A 20,115-nucleotide genomic window follows, 5' to 3' on the forward strand; every position below is an offset into this window, starting at 1 on the left:
TTACAAACACTCCGGCCATCCTCAGACATACCTGTGCAGAACTGAACTCCAGGTTCAGGGAAGAGACTTGGATGGGCAGAATGGCACTGGAGGACCTGGCTGCACAGAACCACACCGATAAAAAATATCAGAGTCACATTCTAGAAATGCTTTCGTCTCAAGTTCCTGCCTTCCCTTGGGAGGTCAAGAGTTGGCAAGGTGTGACAGTACAGATAGCCAGATGCACCGGAGAGACTTCATCCTTCAATGGATGAGGTCGATTGACCACACTGCCTAAACACACACACACACACACACACACACACACACACACACACACACACAGAGTCCCCCACCCCACCCAGACCTTTGTTGTCCTTTCTGCCTGACTGTGTGGTGAGAACTCTGCAGAGGATAAATTGATGGCCTGTGTTATGTCCACCCATGGGGACTCCTCCACGCCTGTGGAGTCAGGAGGGACATTCAAAGCAGCAGGTGAGTTCACAAGGGAGAGAGGAGCAGCCTTCTCTGCCTCCCACCCTCCATCCATCATTCCTCCTCTTCCTTCTTCCCTCTCTCTCTCTCCCTTTCTCCTCTCTGTTCCTCCAGTCACCTCATCAGCCAGCACTAGTGGTCAAGAATTGCCACATGTGGCCCGAGGGGAACCCAGAGATACGGAGATAGAGATATCACCAAGATGAGCCTGCCCTTCAGAAGCCTCACAGGCCAGCGAAGCCATCTTTGGCTTGTTTTGTCTCCAGCCTCCCTGTGAGCTGTGGTCCTCAGGACCTCACCAGGTAGAGCTGCCACCAGGCTTCCTGCCAGTGATGATGCGAGCATCACTGTAGCCGCTCCTGAGCCCAAGCGGGCCAGTGAACAGGAGCGCATGTGTGGTCCCAATACATGGTCACCCCAGTGGCATGGAAGTCACCTCGGCTGCCAGGCCAGATGCTGCCAAGCCTGCCTGGCCCCTTCTGCATTTTGTAAATGGCCCTGAAGTCCAGTTCCCCCAGCTCAGCAGAATTCCTACAGCCCGACCATCCTGGTTTTGTGCTGACCGCAGCACATTCCTTCCTGGCTGGTTAAGCCCCTGAAAGGGGAAGAGGGAAAGCCCAGATCAGCTCGTGGCTGCACTACCTCCAGCCTCCCTGTGTCCCCCACTACACGGCAGCCTGTCATTTGGCTTGTAGCTGCTGCTCAGACCCTGAAGGGCTTCACTGCTCACAGGCATTGTGACGTTAGCGGTGACCTGGCTCTGCAACCCCATAGCCCCACAGTATGGAATGTTCCAAGTTCCTCCTCTCACAGTCATTTCCCTTCCTCTTCCTTGTTGAGAAAAGGATGGCTGTGTGGGAAGAAGGGAGGGCCAGGACACAGTGACCCCAGTTCATACCTCATAACACCTTGGGAGATGGCAAGGTGCACAGGATTGAATCTGGGTCTGCTTTGTCTGTCTGTTGAATCCGGGGCCAGCAGGTGTCCTGAGGTCAAGAGCATTTGGATGTGATACAGATAATGCCACCAAAGACTCCCGTGTGGCTGCAGAGAGTCCCTTACTCTCTTTGGGCCTCAGCTTTCCAGTGGCAGAGGTTTGGACACACACATACACACACAGATGTGTGTATGTACGTATGTATGTGTGTGTACATTCATGTATCATATACATACACACATGTACACACATAGATAGATAGATAGATAGATAGATGACAGATCAATAGATCGATAGATCAATAGATAGATAGATAGATAGATAGATAGATAGATAGATAGATAGATAGATAGATAAACTCTTAGCCAAAGAACTTGGCCACCTGATGCCACCAGCTGCTAATCTTCACACATCATCACTGTTCTGGGGGAGGCTGTCACCTAGACAGGATTGAGAAGCTGGGTGACATACAGTGGGGTGAGCCAGAATGTTGGATAAATTGGAGAGGGCAGAAGGGTGGCCTCTTCCATCAGAAGGAAAGGATAGGGCAGGTAAACACCTTGTTCTGTAGTGCATCCCCGAGGGGCTCAGCCAGGTCAGCCAGAGCCCTAGAGAGAAGGTGGCCCCTGGGGGACCTTCTACTGGGCAGCCATGGCAGCTCCCCTCCCCACTCCACTTCTACTGTCTTGATCTCCAAACATCCAGGTGGGATGCGGCCTGATCGAGAAAACAGAAGCAGGTCCTGAAGCTCGTTTGAGGGGTAACAAAAGGTTGGACATTGGGGCAGGACATGACTCACAGCTGGGGTATGTGGTGAAGCAGCAGACCTACTTACTTCAGGGCTGGGGAACTCTGAGAGAGTGAAGATGAGCCTGGGCTCCCATAACCCTGCTACATCACCCTCAAGGTCCTGAAGACCCCCAAATCCCCGTCTCTTGAAAGTATAACCTCCTTCCAATTACACCAAGCTGGGGCTCAGGCCTATGATATATGACCTTTTAGGGACACATACTCAAACCTCAGCAGTGATGCAGCTACCAAGCACAAAGCTGGAAACTACTACATAGAAATAGTTCTGTCCCCAGGGGAGGGCCACACACACTTCTTCCAGTCAGCGTGTGGCCAGGAGCCTGTGCTGCAGATGAGACAGGGAAGTGTGGTGGGGACCAGATACCGCCCCTCATCCTCAGCAGTGTGGACTCATGCGAGGGTAGGTTTCTTCCTTAGGTGGCTTTTGTCTAATGGACAAGGGTTTGCTCAGCCCCATCTCCAGCCTGACGGGAAGACGGGCTGTCTGCTAGCCGGGGACTTCATTCCCGATGCCTCAGAATATTGACCTTAAGAATCAGAGCGCAGAGAGCCAAAAGCGGCCTCTACCCGTCCCCAGGGTCTCTCTGTCTCTCTGTGTCTGTCTGACTCTTTTCTGTCTCTGTCCTATTTCTTTCTATCTCTGTCCCTCTCCCACATCTTTCCCCCTGTCTCTCTCTCGGTCTTGATTTTTTCCTCTCCCTCTCCCTCTCCTCCCCCCCCCCCGTATCTTTCTGTCTATCTGTCTGTCTGTCTCTCTCTCTCACCCTCTTTCACGCCCCCCGCCCCCCGTATCTCTGCTGCTCTCACATCCACACAGGTGTTCCTACACAGCCTCTCAGACACCCTCTTGTTCTCATTCACACGCGTGTGACGCACACAGACAACAAAGGCCACTGTCTCTGGTTCGCTTCGGGGGTTTTCCCCTAATTCCCTAGAACTTTCCCATTTATTTCCTGTCCTTGGGAAAGGGAACGTTTTAAATCCTTTTGGGGTTTCTCATTAAGACCCTGACAAATGAGGGCTAGGGAGGCCTGAAAGCCCACCACATCACCAAATATGGGATAAGAATGCACCCCTCCCCCTCCCCCATCTCCCATAAGTCATGACCGCAGGCCTACCTATGGCCCGCAGGCCGCTCCTCAGGCTAGCCTCACCCAGCTCCCAACAAATACTAAATTGGCCATTGCGGCCACACAGGCTTCCCGGTGAAACCCAAGAAGCCAACGGGTTAACCCTTCAAAACAATGCCCGGCTTTCTTTCAAGCCGCCAGCCTGTCCCAGGCGCCCTGCCTGGGTCTGATTGACAAGGCCCTTGGGAGCCACAGGGTGAGGCCCTGTCAGGCGCTGGCCTTTTCTGGGGCTTAGGGGCCCCAACAGATCATCTGGATGGGGCAGTGGGGACCCATCTTTCAGCCTCCCCTGTCAGAATTCCTGCCTCCTCCTTGGGACTCCAGCAAAGGGGCCAGGAGGGAGACAGTCCATCCAGTTGTGTGGCCAGCCATACGGTCACACCTACAAACAGCCCGGGGCTCTGTCCAGTACCCAGCACCTGGGATGCCCTCAAGTGTGCCTAGTAGTGGAAGCCTGGGTCCGAGCCATGTGTCAGGAGCTTGGCCAGCTCACTGCCCTGGGTGGTGGCTGTCCTCCCTGTGATGGCCTCTGCTGGCCTGACACACCTGAGGTGGGCAGTGACCTCAGAGCACTGATCAGTGCCAGGCTAGTGGCAGCTCTTAGTCTTACTATGAAGACGGGGAAACTGAGGCTAGAGAAGCCGAGCAGTTTTCTTGGGACTTGAATCTAGTCTATTTGCCTCAGAACTGCAGTTTCCATCCCAGGGTCTCCCCACTAAGAAGTCCTACTGTTCTCCTGAGGCATCTCCCCAGTGGCCACAGGGCCTGGGGTCTATCTAGAGTCTTCCAAGGGTCTAGAAATCTAAGGAGGGAAACAATGATTGAATGGCCTGTGGCTCATTCCATCCATCCGGCCGCTCCAGATCTACCTTCCTGTCTTCAGGCGCGCACACCTGCTAGCCACAAGGCCTGCAAATATGCCTGATGTCAATATTCAGAAAGGCCCTTTCCAGCCACCGAGCTAATCACAGCCACCATTATGACTGACCTTTTTAACTGCTAGCTTTTCAGTATGGCAAAGCTGCTCCCCCATGACTGGACGGATCAGTTCAGGCATTGCCTTTTCGGTTATGGGTCTCCATCAAGAAAGAACCTCCTACAATCCATCACTGGCAAAGCCCTAGGCCCTGAGCAGAGCAGGGAAGGACCCCGGGATTGGATAGAGGCATGGGAAGAGCCATGGTTTGGTGGTATAGACCTGTTATCCCAGCTACTCAGGAAGCTGAGGCAGGAGGCTTGCCAGTTCCAGACCGACCTGGGCTATGGAGTGAGTTCCAAGCCCTCCTGGGCAACTTGGTGAAACCCTGTGTCAAAATAAAAGTAAAAAGAGGGCCAGGGGAGTGGCTCAGTGGTGAGCTGCTTGTCCAGCATGTGTGATGCCCTGGGTTCCATCCCCAGCATCACTTACGTGTGTGTGTGCACACACATGCACACTCACGTGTGCACACACACCAGGTGCAGGTGGTGTGCAGAGCAGTCTCCCATTACCTTCACATGGTGAGCAACTTTGACCATGGCCCACGATGTTTCCTTCACCATCCTCCTTCCCTGCCCCTGAATCCCACCCCACGCCGAGTCATTTTATTCAGTGAGCCCAATTCCTCCCTATGAGTGAAGAGTGGCAGGGTCTCGGCTCAAGATGGCCGGTGAAAAACCAGAATCCACTCCCTGGGGTGTGGAACTGAAACCGAGAAAGAGAATGAATCCGGCATTAAATTGTTGGATACATATGCTCTCCTGAGTGTGTTTCCCCAGACACGGGAGACCCGAAGAAGAGAGAGGAATAGAGCACACCAGAGAGAAAGAGTGGGGGGGATGGAGACGGGCTGGGGGGAGGAGAGAGGGAGAGAAGAGGGGAGGGAGGGAGGGAGAGAGAAAGAGGAGGAGGAGGAGGAAGAGCAGGGGCAAGGTCTGTGACTGAAGATGAAAGCCGACCTGGGCGGCTAGAGTGAGCAAAGAGAACATTCTAGAATGGAGTTGGGGGTTAGGGGTGGGGCTAGAGGGGCTAGAAGGACCAGGGCACAGAGGCCCTTGCTGACTCCCCCACCCCCCGCCACCTGTGTGTTTGTGTGTGTGGTGTATGCGTGTGTGTGTGTGTGTGTGTGTGTGTGTGTGTGGTGTGGTGTATGTGTGTGTGTTTGTGTGTGTGGTGTATGCGTGTGTGTGTGTGTGTGTGTGTGTGTTGTATGCATGTGTATGTGTATGTGTGTGTTTGTGTGTGGTGTGTGTGTGTGTGTGTGTGTGTGTGTGTGTGTGATTTATTTAGGTCCCACAGTGTTGAGAGACAAAGTATGAGGAACAGAGGTCAAGTAAATGACTTAAGGTCATCCAGCTACAACATGGGAGGTCTGAAGCTTGACCAAAGGACACGGGACCCCCCACAGCTCTGCCAGACCCCCCACAGCACCCCGTCCTTTGACCAGAAGAAACTTAGCTGCCTAAATCACAGTCATTGTCACAACGTGGTGATTGCTTTCCCAGCACAGCGTGAGGGTGAGGGTGGGTGATGTCCCCCCAGCTGTATAGAACGCACTGACTTTCCCACACCAGACAAGCACTTGCTTCCAGCACCACCACCACCCTCCCCCCCCCCCCCCCCCCCCCCCGCTCTTTTTTTTTTTTTTTTTTTTTGCTCCTCGCTGTTGGGATTGGGGGCGGGGATGGGGGGTGGGGGTGGGTATTGTGCATTCCCTGATGGCACTGGGCACCTCTCACATGGGCCCATTTGAGTACAAAGGGCATGGTGTCCATTTGTCTGTATGGTGTCACAGCGAACACGGACAGGGGCTGGCATTGCTCATGGGGACCCATGTCCACTCGGAGAGTGGACAGAGTCTGGAAATGCGATGGTGGTGACAGCTGCCGTAGTCTGAGAGGGTTTCAGGCCATGAGGACATTTCTTTTTCCAAGTTGATAACATGGCGGTAAGAGGAAGCCCCACGGGCTGCATCACACTCCTCAGTGGGGAAACTGGATCTAATTTTGTCATCTCTTAACCTGCCCTTTCCCCTTGTATTCTGATACATAGATCAGGAATGTACCTTAAGGGGAATGTCTCAGAAGGGCTGCCAGTACTGCTCTGTGCATCGAGGTCAGCTGCCAGCACGATGCAGAGAATGTGCTGAGCCCTTGCTTCGATCTGCAAAACAGAACATGAGATGTCCCCATCTGCATCTCCAAGATCACCCCGAGTTCACAGGCACCTGGCTGAGTCGACGCCCAGCCCTGTATGGAAGCTTGAAGCACATGAACTAATAACAATTACTCGTCGCTGGGTCAACTTTTACAGACACATTTGGACTGCATTTCAGGCAATTTTATGGGCAAATGCTATTTTGAGCGGTTCCCAAATTCCCAAATTGCACGTGAAGCGTCTCGAGGGCAAACATGTGGCCTTTCCAGCTTGCAGCTCTCAGACATAAATCTGAAGCTATCCCAAGACAAAAACTAGTCCAATACAAACTGTAATGCACCCTCCTAGAGGGCCAGGCGGTGCCCAGCTGGCATATCTACAAACTGTAGAGACGAGGTGGGGACGGCTCAGGGCACACAAAGAAGGTTCAGGGAGGAACGGGTTTGCTGGGAGGACCACAAACTCCTGTTTCTGCAGAATCTCTGTTGGCCACGCCAGACGCTTGTCTGCTCTAACGGAGGGTCAGTTGTCTCTGCAAGGCCAGCTGAGCTTCCTGTCGCCTTCGCTTGTAGGGCTGTACAACACCCCCATCATGTCTGGCTCCACCATACAGTCTCAGGGACTCCATTGCTCCTGAATGGAGATCAAGCCCCCTGGGACTCAAAGACATGGTTCTGATGACCACTGGAGCATCCCCCAGGGCCACCAGGCACTCCCCCTCCCTGAACACACTGGCTTCTTGTGGTTCTTCCTCCTGCCCCAGGATAGTGGCACATGACACCCTTCTCAAATTTCTCCTCTCCTCCCCCTCATCCTCCCTCCCCAGTTACCTGTCACCCCTACAGGCAGTGCACCTGGGTACCAGGCAAGAGCAGGCCTCCAGTGGCCTGTCCTCCACACCACATGCCTCTCATCTGCTTGCAAGATGTACTAGCCTCTGAGGGAAACGCCTGGGGCCCTGCTCAGCTCACCATGATTTCCCTGGTCCCTAAGCTGGCCCTGGCTCCTAGCTGACTGCTGCTGATCCGCTCACGCATGAACAACACTTCCACCTCTGCCCCTGGCTCCTGCTGGGGAGCTGGGCTGAACCGAGAAGGGGCCAGCCCTGCCTTTTAAACCTGGGCTAGCCGGAATCATTCATTCACTCATTTGTCTCTCATTTGTTCAGTTTACAGTTTTCCCAGCACCGTACCCCCAGGCATGGAAGGAAACTCACGCTTTGCACCTGGGTAGCTTCTCATTTGATTGGAAACTCCACAGCGAAAATGGTAATAAGCATGAATGGAGAACTTGGGGGGGCTTGACTAATGTGTGAGCACAGATGCTCCATGATCAGGCTCCTGTATGGTCACACACTTGCATATGCATGTGTGTTCACATAGACACACATTTACATGTACACACACAGGCACACACACACACAGCTGTGGACATACACACATGCTCCCCCACATATGCATACATACACATGCATACATCTGGGTACACACACGTATGCACACACATCCACACCCACATGCACACATACACACAGTTTTGGATGGACACACACATGTACACAGCTGTGACACACACATATGCCCCCCCCACATATGCATACATACACATGCATACATCTGGGTACACACACACATACATATCCACACCCACATGCACACATACACACAGCTTTGAATTGACACACACATGCACATAGCTATGGACACGGGGACACACATACACACACACACACTCACTCACACACTCCCCGGGGCAGCTGGACCCTCCTCAGGCCGGCAGACAGTTCCCCTTCTTTCCTTTCTCGGCTTCTTAGGGGCACAGTTCTGAGACCCAGGAGTTGGTCCTTTTTTGTGTCATCCTTGTGGTGCTGGGTGTGGAACCCGGGTGCTAGGAGCACTCCAGCCCCACCTTCCACTCTCAAGGATCTGAGCCCACTCCCTTGCAGACATATCCAGTCAGTGTGTCTGGGGAGGGACAGTACCTGCTGAGTCATGGTTTCTGTGACCCGCATGGATGACAGTCTGATGACAACAGTTTACCCAGAAAACCAGAGTCTCTGGGGGAGGAGCTGAAGGCTGTAGAGGATTTCTTGGCCAGCCCGTAAACTCAAAGCTACTGGTCCGAAGCTAAGGTGTGCTGAGCTTATGAATCACCACTGGTGGCAGATTATGTTCCTACTCTAGTTAGGCTAGAAGCATCTGGCAGGCTCAAGCCAGGGCTTGATGGCCCTCCCCTGCATGTCTGCCCAGTGCGAGACACATGGTAGACACAGGCAAAAGACCTGCTGATGGATTGCTCCTTAACCATGACAAGCTACTGCCTCGGAATTCCTCCTTCAACACAAGTTAGAACACAGGGTCCCCGAGTCTGTGGTAATAGTGATGTCGGTGGATCGCAACCCCTGCAGCTTTGTTGGGGTTGGGAAACTTATAGAGGAGTTTAGGGACCAAATCGCTTGTGAATGTGGGAGAGCCACAGCCTGCAGAGTGCCTCCCCACCCCACCAGGGAGACACACAGACACACAGGAGTGGTAAGCTCACCCCTCGGCTCTCACAGGACACCGAGGCCTCAGCAGCGAGAGTCTTCACGAACCGCTGGCCTCATGGTGGACGCCAGGCAGGATGGCCTCAAGCTGCACAGTGTGTACCCATGTATTCCTCTGAGCAGACAGACACTTTCTCAGTGCTGACACCCCACAGCAGACAAGCAAGGGCCCCAGGCGGAGGAGAAGCCTTATTTTGTGGCTTGTTGATGTCAGTCTTCAAGCTGATAGGATAGACATTGTCAGATGTCACTCAGACCCACCATCCTCCTCCACCCTTCTCTGCTAAGGGCTCTGAGACCCAACTTGGGACAAAGGAACTTCTCCAGAGGGAGAGGAGAGAGGCAGTCTAAGGGACAGCATTGCGGGTGGCGGGAAGAGGGGAGGGACTCGCGCCTCTGCAGACTGGAAGACCAACCATTGAGCAGCAAACTTCTCAGGGAGCTTTGAAAAAACACTGGAATTTATCTTGGGAGGGTCCTACCCCATGCATTGTGATTTCATCGGTCTGGGTGGGGCTCCCCAAGAAGATTCCACCATGTAGCCCGAAGTGGGAAGCCCAGGCTTCTACTCCAGTCTGTCTTCTGTCTCCACACCTCCTCCACTCCTTCACCTCCCTCTCCTCTCCTAATGGCTCAGCCCACCACAGTGATCTTGCCATGCTGGAGGGGTCCTGGGGTTTCCTCTCTCTGCAGACCTGACCTCTTCAGCTCTCTACCCTAGCTCCTGCCGGCCTGGGAATCACCCATTTAAACCTACACCAAACAGGAGTGTGGATGGGACCATGGGCCACAGGGGGTCTGGATTCCAGAGGGTGGCATGCCCAAGGCCTGTGCTGACATGAAGCAAACTTTCTACTCTCTCAACTTGCTTTCTCATCTGGAGAGTGACATACCCACCCTGGTCAGTCCCTTTGTGACGGTGGTGGGAGATCCTCAGCCTCTGTCCTCCACCCTGCTGCCTCTCCCCTAATGCTCAGAGCCTAGGTACATGCCAGGGGCCCAAACATAAGCAATACCTCCCCAGCCACACAGAGTAATCACCTCCATTATCTAGCAATCGTGACCCGCACAAAGATGTGTGTACACAAACCACCTATGTCCTAAGTGCCATTCAGCAGAGCGAGGAAGCATGGTGGTGGTGATGGTGGTGAAGAAGATGATGATAGTGATTATGATGATGGTGGTGATGGAGATGATGATGGTGATAGTGATGGTAATGATTGATGGTGATGGTCATAGTGATGGTGGCGATGATGGTGATGGTTATGATGGCGATGATGATGGTGATAGTGATGGTAATGATTGATGGTGATGGTCATAGTAATGGTGGCGATGATGGCATTACTGATGGTGATAGTGATTATGATGATGGTGATGGTGGTAATGTTATAAATTAACTCACCTAACACTTCACTCCAGAGTGTTCAGAGAAGTACACCAAGGCACAGGGTTACAGTACATGATTGTGGCTGACCAGGGACAGGTGTTTAACCCAAACCTTCCGAGTCCAGAGCTGCGGTGACATCTCCCTTTACATGGGCTGCATGACTGTTGAGAGCTAGTTGCAAACAGGCTATTGGATGTATGTGGACACGGACCCTTATTTACATGCCTGAATAAAATTAGAAGATTTTACAGTTAATTTAGCCCATTGGACCGTTACACTGGTTAATCCAAATCAGCCGCTCGGCTTGATCTTTCATGAAATCGACTGGCACTGTTGTTACTTGGATAAGCGTGCGGAGGAAACCCTCCCCATGTAGACTTGTAGCCAAAGCAACTGACGACATTCTGCCATCTGCAATTATTCAGCGGAAAATTTGTCCTAATCTCTGAAAGGATGTTTCGAAGCAAGTCAGCTCTTTATCGCCAAGCGCACTGCAGGAACAGAGTGAGCAGCCCGGCTGGCCTCTCAGACTGTGGCTGTTTCAAGGCATGCATGGTTTCCCTTGAAGCTGCACTGTGATGGCTGACCAAGCCTGTAGGTCTCCCTTCCTACAGTTCTGTACTGTTCCAGTGGGAGAGACATGGAGTGCAGAGTGACCAGGGTCTGGGGATAGGTAGCCACTGTGAACACAGGTTATTTGGCCCTTGGGCCCAATCATCTACTGAAGATTACAGAAGAGAATAAGTTGAGAGACTCCCCTGGTCAGGCGCTCTCAGCAGGAAGTCATAGAGAGGACCTTGGGAAAGTCAAGGTCAAGGGTGCTGACTGGACAGGACTTGGTGCTCTCCTTCCTCTGGAGTGGAAAATCAGAGCCTTAGGGTGGAGAAGAGAAAAGAAATCATATTACAACATTTTATGCTATTTTATAAAATAAGGAAATAGTGGGCTCTCCGTGTGTGTGTGTGTGTGTGTGTGTGTGTGTGTGTGTGTGTGTGTGTGTGTTGGAGAGAGAGAGGGTGTGTGAGAAAATGTTTTGGCTGGTAGATATTATCAGTGTATTAGTTGGTTTTCTCGTTGCTGAGACCTGAAGTCTGAGAGAATGTACAGGAAGAAGGACTTATATTGGCTCACGGTTTCAGGGGATACAATCCCTCATGGCAGACATAGTCAGTTTGCATCTGACACAGTGCAAGCTCACAGCATGGCTTATTCATATCTTGGGACCCCGTGTTTAAACCGAGCCCATGTATTCATCTCACATCCATAGCATCACTAATGGAATCCTGAGCCCTGAGAAGAGATGGGTCTCCACAGCCCTTTGTGTGAGCTGGAAACAGGTGTGGGTTTGTTTCCCAGGAAGAGATCTGTGTGGAAGGAAGTTAAAAGCATGGGTGTGGACAGCTAGCTGAGCACAGAATGGTTGCTTTGTCTATATTCAATCATTGCTATATTTACAAGTATATATGTAGGCAGTCCAGAGCATAGCCAAGTGTCCAAATGGGGAATCACAGCTCTGACTAGGGGGTCAGGTAGAGTTCTAACAGCCGTGGATGAGGTAGTGGTTGGTCATTACCAAGACCCACAAAGGTAAGGTGAGCACAGTCTTCCTCCTTGGTACTGACATCTTTGTTGCGGAGTGTCAATATCTGGGTTGCTAAGACAGACCAACAATCTATGTTCTCTGTGGATGAACTGTGGGGTGGGCTTTCCAGGGGTCTTTACTCCTGCTCACACAGGTGTCTGTAGACCATCAGCAGCTGTCTCTTATGGTGGTATTCTAATTGTACTGAAATGTGATTTTGATTGTATGTTAATAAATAAAGTTGCCCGGGGGTCAGAGCTATTAGAGCCATAAACAGAGTGTGGCGGTGGTGGCACACGCCTTTAATCCCATAGATCTCTGTGTGTTCAGGGATACAGCCAGCATTGGAGACATATGCCTTTAAGACCTGGGGGGCTGTACATTCAGACAGTGACGAGGCAGTCACGTGTTTGGGTTTACAACCAATGAGAAGGCAGAATGACTATGAAACAACGTACACACAGGGAAATAGCTCTTTCGGGAAGCTGGGACAAAGCAGGAGGAAGGGTGAGATTTTAGCTCTGAGCTCTGACCTCTTGGCTTTCTCTTTTACATTGTTTCTGTGTTTCTTATTTAATAAGATAGTTGGTTACATCTACAGTCTCTTGATGCCTTTTTCTGCCACGCCCTCATGGTGAAGCAGAAACACCTGCCCCGGCCTTTGTGGCCCTGTTTTTTGGGCTCTGGAGACAGATCCCTTTGTTGGCTGTTTTCTGTGGCTGCATCAGTGAGAGACTTATCACAGTGTTAGGGGACATCACACCCCCAAACCCTAACCCTGGCCTTTTCCAGTGTCCCTATCACCATGAGGTCAGGACCCTCATTATGGAGTTCATGACGTAGAACTGGATGTGGTGCTGTGGGGGAATTCAGGCTTCATGTTGCCCAATTTAGCGTCATGGAATTCCTTTTGTAAGGGAAAACATGAAGCCTCCAAAGTCATCATCTTGAATGGCTATGTGAGACCGGCTGGAACAGAAAGGCAGTGGGCAGAAGACAGGTCTGAACTCCAGATACACCAAGGAAACCTAGGGAAGGGCCTGGAGAAGGTTCCAGATTAAAGGAAGCTAAGCAGGACCTGGGGCAGGGGCTCAACCGGTAGAGCTCACCTAGCATGCACGGAGCCCTGGTTCCATGTAAACCAGGCACTCAGGAGGCGGAGGCAGGAGCATCAGGAGATCAAGGTCAGGCTTGGCTACGTGAGACTGTTGAGAAAGAGAGGGGGTGGGGGGGAGACAGAGAGACAGAGACAGACAGAGAGGCAGAGTAACCCGAGGTATAAAATGTTACAGCAGGTGAGGACCTGCTCTGGAAAGCAAGGGTGATGAGAGCAGATGGGAGGAAGGGTGAGGTTAACATGGCGATGTGGCTGGAGGATCAGCGGGCACACAGGACACCTGCACCCGCGCTGTATGGAGGCTGAGGATCAACGGGCGCACAGGACACCTGCACCCGCGCTGTCTGGAGGCTGAGGCCTCTCCTCCACAGCTGCCTGCTAAGCCCAGCAAACACCATGAGGCTCATGAAAGACGGAGGGACGGAGAGCAAATGTGGCTCGAGGGCCCCAGTAGCTGTTCTAAGGACAGGAAGGGACACTGTGCAGTGTAACGGCTGGAATTGTCCATGGCTGTGTTCAAATGGTTTTCAACATTAACAAACAAACAAGCAAAACCCCGAGAAAGGCAAATCAAATGGGAGGATCAGGCCAGCTAAGCAGAACCATCAGGGCCTGCTCTTCTCTGCAGACTCTGGCCCCAGGCTGCCCCATAAGACGGTCTCTATCGGTGGACGTAGCCCAGGTCATTCCTAGGTCCTGGGTGTCACCCATCTGGCCAGGGCTTTCTCCTAACTGACACTGCACACCGCACTGGAACTGTAAGGAGACAAAGCAGGAGGTGTATGCTGGAGCTCCTCACAGGACAACTGGAAGATGACGTTCAGGCATTGTGGGCTTGGAAAGAATTGTGCAGGCTATACAGCAGCCAGGGAGGCTCCATGGCAGCCTCTGTTGTGACGGTGTTAGAGATAGATGCCCACATAGCCAGTACTCAGTGAGGCTCAGGAATGCATGGTGCTGGCTTCGAGGACGACACTCTGGGCACCGACTAGTCTGACCTGAAGGCCCTGCTGGGGGCCATGTGCTCACATCTGACTTTCTTTCTCTTCAAACCAGGCCTTCCTCCATCCCTAGGTATTGTCTGTCAAGCTTGGCTCTGAACACCAGCTACCTCTGAACAATTACGTATCAGCCCAGGACAACGTGGATGTCCACCAACCCATTTCACAGATGAGGAGTTAGTGACACTAAACAGGAAGCGCGCTGCTGAGAACAGTGTCCCCAGAAAGACACACCCAAATCCTCATTCCATACTCCAGAATGTGGCCTCACTGCCAAACAGGGTCTTTGTGAGTGTGGCCAGGATGGAATGAGGTTATATGGGTTCCAATGGGTCCTGGCACTCAGGCTGATGCCCTAGTGGGGATGTGAACACAGATACAGAGAAGCACAGAACAGGCTTGGGGTGATGCTGCTGCTGGTCCAGAAGCCCAAAGGATCAACATAGTCAAGCAGAACTTTCCAGTGACGTTTTCAGTGGAGCCCACCCTGCAGGAAGCCCAGGCACGGAGTCCTCACACGCTTCCTGCTGTCATTTGGAGAACAATGTGCCTTATTTGTGAGCTCATCCTCCACTCCAACCCCCAGAACAGAGCCACGGACCCCACAGGAAGAAGAAACACGAGTCCAAGGGCCACTCTTTCCCCACCTCACTCCCCTTGGGGCATCATTAAATAAATCACACACTGGGTCATCCGGGTACTCCCACATCTGACTGTTTGACGGACAGCTGTGTGCAGAGGGGCAGATGCCTCGGAGGCCCGTGCCTGCAGGACAGGACAGGAGAGCCAGCCACAGTGGCCCCACTTGGTGCCTGAATCAGATACTTGATCAAATTAGCATGCACAGCTGTGCAAATCATGGCCTGAAACCCGATGACCAGGTCTGTGAGAGGCCAGAGACGCCACACATGAGAGGACCTGTGAGGAGGAAGGAAAACATTCCTGGAAACAAAGAGACTTTCTCTCTGAGCCCCTTCATGCCTTCCCAGGGAAGAAGGAGCTGGAAGGGCCAGGAAGCAGGTCAGGAAGGCAGATGGGGCTTCTCTTGAGCCAGCACCTCCTCCTCCTCCTGCCTCGCCCACAGCGATTCAGACTGTCTGCTTCCCAGGCCCAGACTGCCCAGCGGACAGAAATCCAAGGCCGCCATGTGCACTGATGTGTTCTTTGCCATAAAGTGGCCAGAGCTGGGATCTGGACCTGTAGGGTTTCTGTCCAGTGATAAACAAGCCCCTTTGAATCCTCTCCCAAGGAATGCTGGGAATAAATGCTCTGGTCTGACATCCAAGCAGGGCAAGCGCCTGCTTTTTGTACAGCAGCAGTGGCTGTTTAGAGATGTGAGTGGTGCTGGGACTTTCAAGTTGTAGCCAGAAGCTCCGTATAAACAGTGGTGGGGATGCACAGCTGAGGGCCAGATGTGGCAGGTGGAGAGGACAGAGCTCTTGGGGGCTAGAGATGTGGCTGACAGAGTGAGTTCAGTGGAGGGCACATGGTAGATATTCTGTATACCAAGGCCTGGGCAGAAAAGTCAGAATCAGGGGTTCCCTCTCCCCTGTATGTATACCATACCACCGAGAGGGGGTTCTGCCAATCACTCACGTGTTGTGGATGTGTTTAAGATGTGTTACATTCATTTATGCTGTGGAATATTTGTTTAATGATGCAAAGATGCATTGCGTTCTTTTCTGTTGCATTCGTTTAGCTCTGTGAAGCTGTGTTACTGTGCCTGTCTAAAACACCTGATTGGTCTAAGAGCTGAACAGCCAATGACTAGGCAGGAGAGGGATAGGCAGGGCTGCCAGGCAGAGAGAATAAACAGGAGGAGAAATCTAGGCTCGAAAAAACAAGGAGGGGCGAGAAAAGGAGGAGAGGAGGACACCAGGGGCCAGGCACCCAGCCACACAGCCCACCACAGAGTAAGAAGGAAAGCAAGGTATATAGAATAAAGAGAGATAAAAAGCCCAGAGGTAAAATGTAGTTAAAGGGAAATGGGATAATTTAAGTTAGAAAAGCTGGCTAGAAACGAGCCAAGCTAAGACCAGATATTCATAAGTAAGAATAAGTCTCTGTGTATTTATTTGGGAGCTGGGCGGCGGGCCCTCAAAATGTAAAACAAAACAAAACAAAACCAGCCACACTCATAGGTGCACATGGTGACCAGTAACAGATCCCAGTAGGTAGCCAGGGTGTGTGTAGGAGGGGAGGCAGCTGTACATCTAGGTTACTGCACAGAATGGGAGTCATATTGTTTGAGACGGATTGTGAGCCAGTTGAGGTAATGCATGAGACATGTCTGTTAGGAACACGTCCCCTGACCTGGTGAGACCGTAATACACAAACCAGTGTCTATTGTCATCCAAGTGCAAGGAGACACTACCCTAGCCCAAAGTGCACACACAGTCTTCCCTGAACAGTCCAGCAACATGGTACTATATGCTGCTGTGGCCATCAACGTAGTTGCTAAGTGTATTGGCGGTGGCGGCAGCGGCAGCGGGGGCCCACCCGCACCCCCACCCCGTGACAGATGTTGCCCGCCAGGTCTACGTATATTGCCACTCCCTGTCTCTCTCACTCCCTCCTCCCTACACACTCAGGCTGGGGAGAGAAACAGGCAGAGACTTGGCCAAGGGTCACTTGGGTCCTCATGTGCCAGAGGACAAGCTCTTGTCTCTGCGGCATCATGGTCAGAGATGAGGGTGTGGAGGCTGATCCATTGAGGTGAGGGCAGAAACAGATCCATTGTCTGAGATGACGGATAGAGACAGGTTCATGTCTGAGGTGTAGTAGAGAGAGAGAGAGCCATGTCTGAGATGGGAGTAGAGACAGCCCCTGGCTTCCTCTCCTCGTTCCCCATGTCACCCAGTGCACACAAGGTGGGACTCCTCCTCCGTTTCAATGCTAGGCCTTTGGCCTGAAGGAAAGTGAGGCCTCTTACCAAACCCCACTCTAGGAGACCTCTTCGACTTCGTTCCCTGTAGATGGGGTGCCAGCTTCAAATCCAATCAATCAGCATCACTCACAAGTCCTGAAGGGCGAGCTGTGCTGTCACCCACCCAAGGCTCCATGTTGCTCCCTGTGGCTGAGGCCAAGAGTGGCCCAAACTACATCGTGGAAAGAAGCCTAGGCCCCCATGCACTGTGGTCAAAACAGACTGAGATCCAGGGCATCCGAGGCAAGTGTAGCCTCCCTCTGAGCATTTCCTGTGGGAGGAATTGCTGACATCAGTCGGCTTCCCCCAGAGGTTTCTGGCCCCCCGTGCAGCCGGGCAGAAGCAGTAGGTGGGGCTGCACCTTTGCCTCCATGCCCATGCATCTCCTGCTGCACACAGCCCTACTGACTTCACAGGAAGGGGTGGGGAGCAAGGATAGCTCTCAGCAGCGATTCCCCACGGGAGTCCAGCACTCACAGACCTGACCAGACCCTGCATCCCAGCATCCCTGGTGGTTGGAGAGAAGATATGAAGAGGCTCTGAAGACGGGTTAGACCTGGCCACAGCCTGCAAAGCCTTGCCATGGGGAGAACATGGCGAGCGGGAGGTGGGAGTTGAGACAGGGCTCAGATGCTCAGGCTCAGTGTCCACTTGGCTTTCAGTGTCGATTAGGAGGTTCTGGGGACCATAGAAGGACAGAAGGGAGGCTGACCTGATAGTCAGATGAGGGCTCAAAGGTAGATTTGGGCCAGGTCTTGCTTGCCAGAGGATTATACTCAGGTATGTTCCGGATACAAGGGAACCTGCATGTTGCCTCTCCACCTCCACCGGAAAGTTTTTGGAAGGGTTAGCCATGAGCTACTCCTGCCTGTTAACCCTTTCCTGCTCAGCTTGAGACTTCACTTGCAGCTTGTATTCCTACAGTAGGTCTGGACCCCTCAGAGTACTTCCTGTCTACCGAGGATGCGCCAATCCCACCAACACAGACGAAGAGCCTACACTTCTATATCAGCTGCTTTTCTTGCAGTAACAACATACCCAACCACAACTTACGCAAGAAATGGCTCATTTGGGCTCACAGTTCCAGAGGGATTGCAGTCCATCGCACTGGGAAGACAAGGTAGCACTATCAGCCGGTTTCCATGGCAGCAGAGAGAGAGAGCTGGATCTGAACCAGGTGATGGGTACCTCTGTCAAAGGCACACTTCTAGGTAGGGACCTGCTTCCACCAGCCAGGGGCCATTTCCTAAAGGTACTGCAACCTTGAAGATGGTACCTCAAGCTGGAACCAAGTATTCAAAAGATGAGCCTGTGCGGGAACAGCATGAGGCTGTGTTGAACATTCCAGAAATCAAGCCATAGCCTCTTCCCAAACCCCTTCACAGGGAGCTGTGTTTGTTTATTTGGATTCTGACTGACAGAACTTGGGAGGATGGGGTCCACGCCAGGAGAATCTTCATTTTGCTTTTGATCTAGATGAAGGCAGAGGCCCAGAGGGAGAGCTTTCCGAAGGATGCCTCCATTGCTCCAGGGCAGAAGCAACAGGGCACTCAATGCACTGTCTGGAACCACCCCACAGGCAGAAGCAGTCCCACCTGGTACTCGCTGACCATCTGGGCGTTGCCATGACGATCAGCCAGGGGTAATTAGCTTGGCAAACATGTTCCCCAAGCTTACAAGAAAATTGACACTGGAGAAAAAAAAAAATGAGCTTTCTGGTAGACTGGATTGGAGTCACCTCAGCAGCCTCCCACCCCTTTCTTCCCGCTCCTCAAGCCAGAGTGCTGTCAAATACCAGCACATTATGTGCAGCTTGGGAAAGAAATCCTGCTGCAGAGAAGGAACGGCCAGGGCTTAGCATCCTTGAATTGGCTCTCACGGAGATGGCTGTCCCACCCCTTACCCTGGATGACTACAGATTGCGGTAGGGGCACCAGGCACTCAGCCTGCACTCAACTGATGGAATTGGAGTCTGAAGGCCAAGCCGGCTCTTCTCCAACAGTCCCCTGGGGATTCAGGTGTGAGATGGCTGGATGTGAGCCCACCCTGAGCATCCACCTCTCTCCCTGCTGTAGCGTATACCCTGGGAACAGGCTCCCCTTCCCCTTCACCCCAGAAGTGTCCTCACTGGGGAGCTTATCTCTCCACTAAGCCAATCTCCGCCATCACCCCCACACCTGTGACCTCCGGACTGAAACCTGTAAGGTGACAGAGCATGGTAGGGACTGTCACTGGAGTGTACATCCTCATGCAAGAACGTGGCTGCCGCCCTCCCCTAGGCAACTGCTGGCCTGTGCGATGCCCAACTTCAGCCGGATCTCTTGATAGACCAAGAAAAGCTGGTAAACCAGGTTTTAAAATAAAATACACACTCTTAAGTGTGGAAAGGCCATTAAAAAAACATGTCCGGAGGCTGATCCAGCTCCCAAGCCACGGCTGACGCTGTCTGTGTTGGAACGTGGACTTCCCAGGCAGCAGTGCCTTTGAACTGCAGGCCTGAGCCCCCAAGGCCAAAGATAAAGAAGCCACCCTCTGGCCGAAGTGACAGGTGACATCTTTTTGTTTAAACTCCATGCATCTTGATAACCACTCACCCGTTTTCATGCAAGCAGTAGGCCCCATTCTCAGCAGCTGGGCTTCAAGGCATGATGGGACAGCCGGCAGGGGCCTGCACAATGTCACTCTTCCGGTCCCGTTACCAGTGAGAGCCGGTTTACATAAGCTCCCAGGGCAATGAGCGCGTCTGAGGACCGTCACTGTAAATGCTCTGGCGAAGACACTATTTATTGGGCGGCCAGGTCTAGCCCATTCATCATGGATTATTAGAGTTTTCAAGCTGTTTTTAGACCCTTCTTTGAACTCCATCAGCCTCGAACTTCACACAGGTAACATCAGTAAGGAAGGGAGCTGAGGGTCACTTGATAGCTGATATTGATGGTTTTTTTACATGACGTTAACAAGGCTGGGGGACAGGGGAGGTTGGGAGCCCTGGTGAACGTACTCCATCCAACCTCCAGCCAGGTGAGGTTCCTGGGAGAACTCAGGTGTCTGCAAGCTGCAGAGCCATGTGCTG

At 52.5% G+C, this 20,115-nt stretch overlaps 1 long non-coding RNA gene across 1 annotated transcript; it reads right to left on the minus strand.

Moving 5' to 3' along the window:
- Nucleotides 1-946: 946 nt before the first annotated feature.
- Nucleotides 947-9,159, minus strand: LOC121829449 (uncharacterized). Its single transcript, XR_013051356.1, has 4 exons — nt 9,026-9,159; nt 6,393-6,490; nt 1,373-1,460; nt 947-1,069 (listed from the first exon to the last, which is right to left on the minus strand). It is a non-coding gene; the product is annotated as an uncharacterized LOC121829449 (long non-coding RNA).
- Between the last annotated feature and the right edge of the window lie 10,956 nt (nt 9,160-20,115).

Source organism: Peromyscus maniculatus, chromosome 5, assembly GCF_049852395.1.
Source record: "Peromyscus maniculatus bairdii isolate BWxNUB_F1_BW_parent chromosome 5, HU_Pman_BW_mat_3.1, whole genome shotgun sequence".
Classification (NCBI taxonomy): domain Eukaryota; kingdom Metazoa; phylum Chordata; class Mammalia; order Rodentia; family Cricetidae; genus Peromyscus; species Peromyscus maniculatus.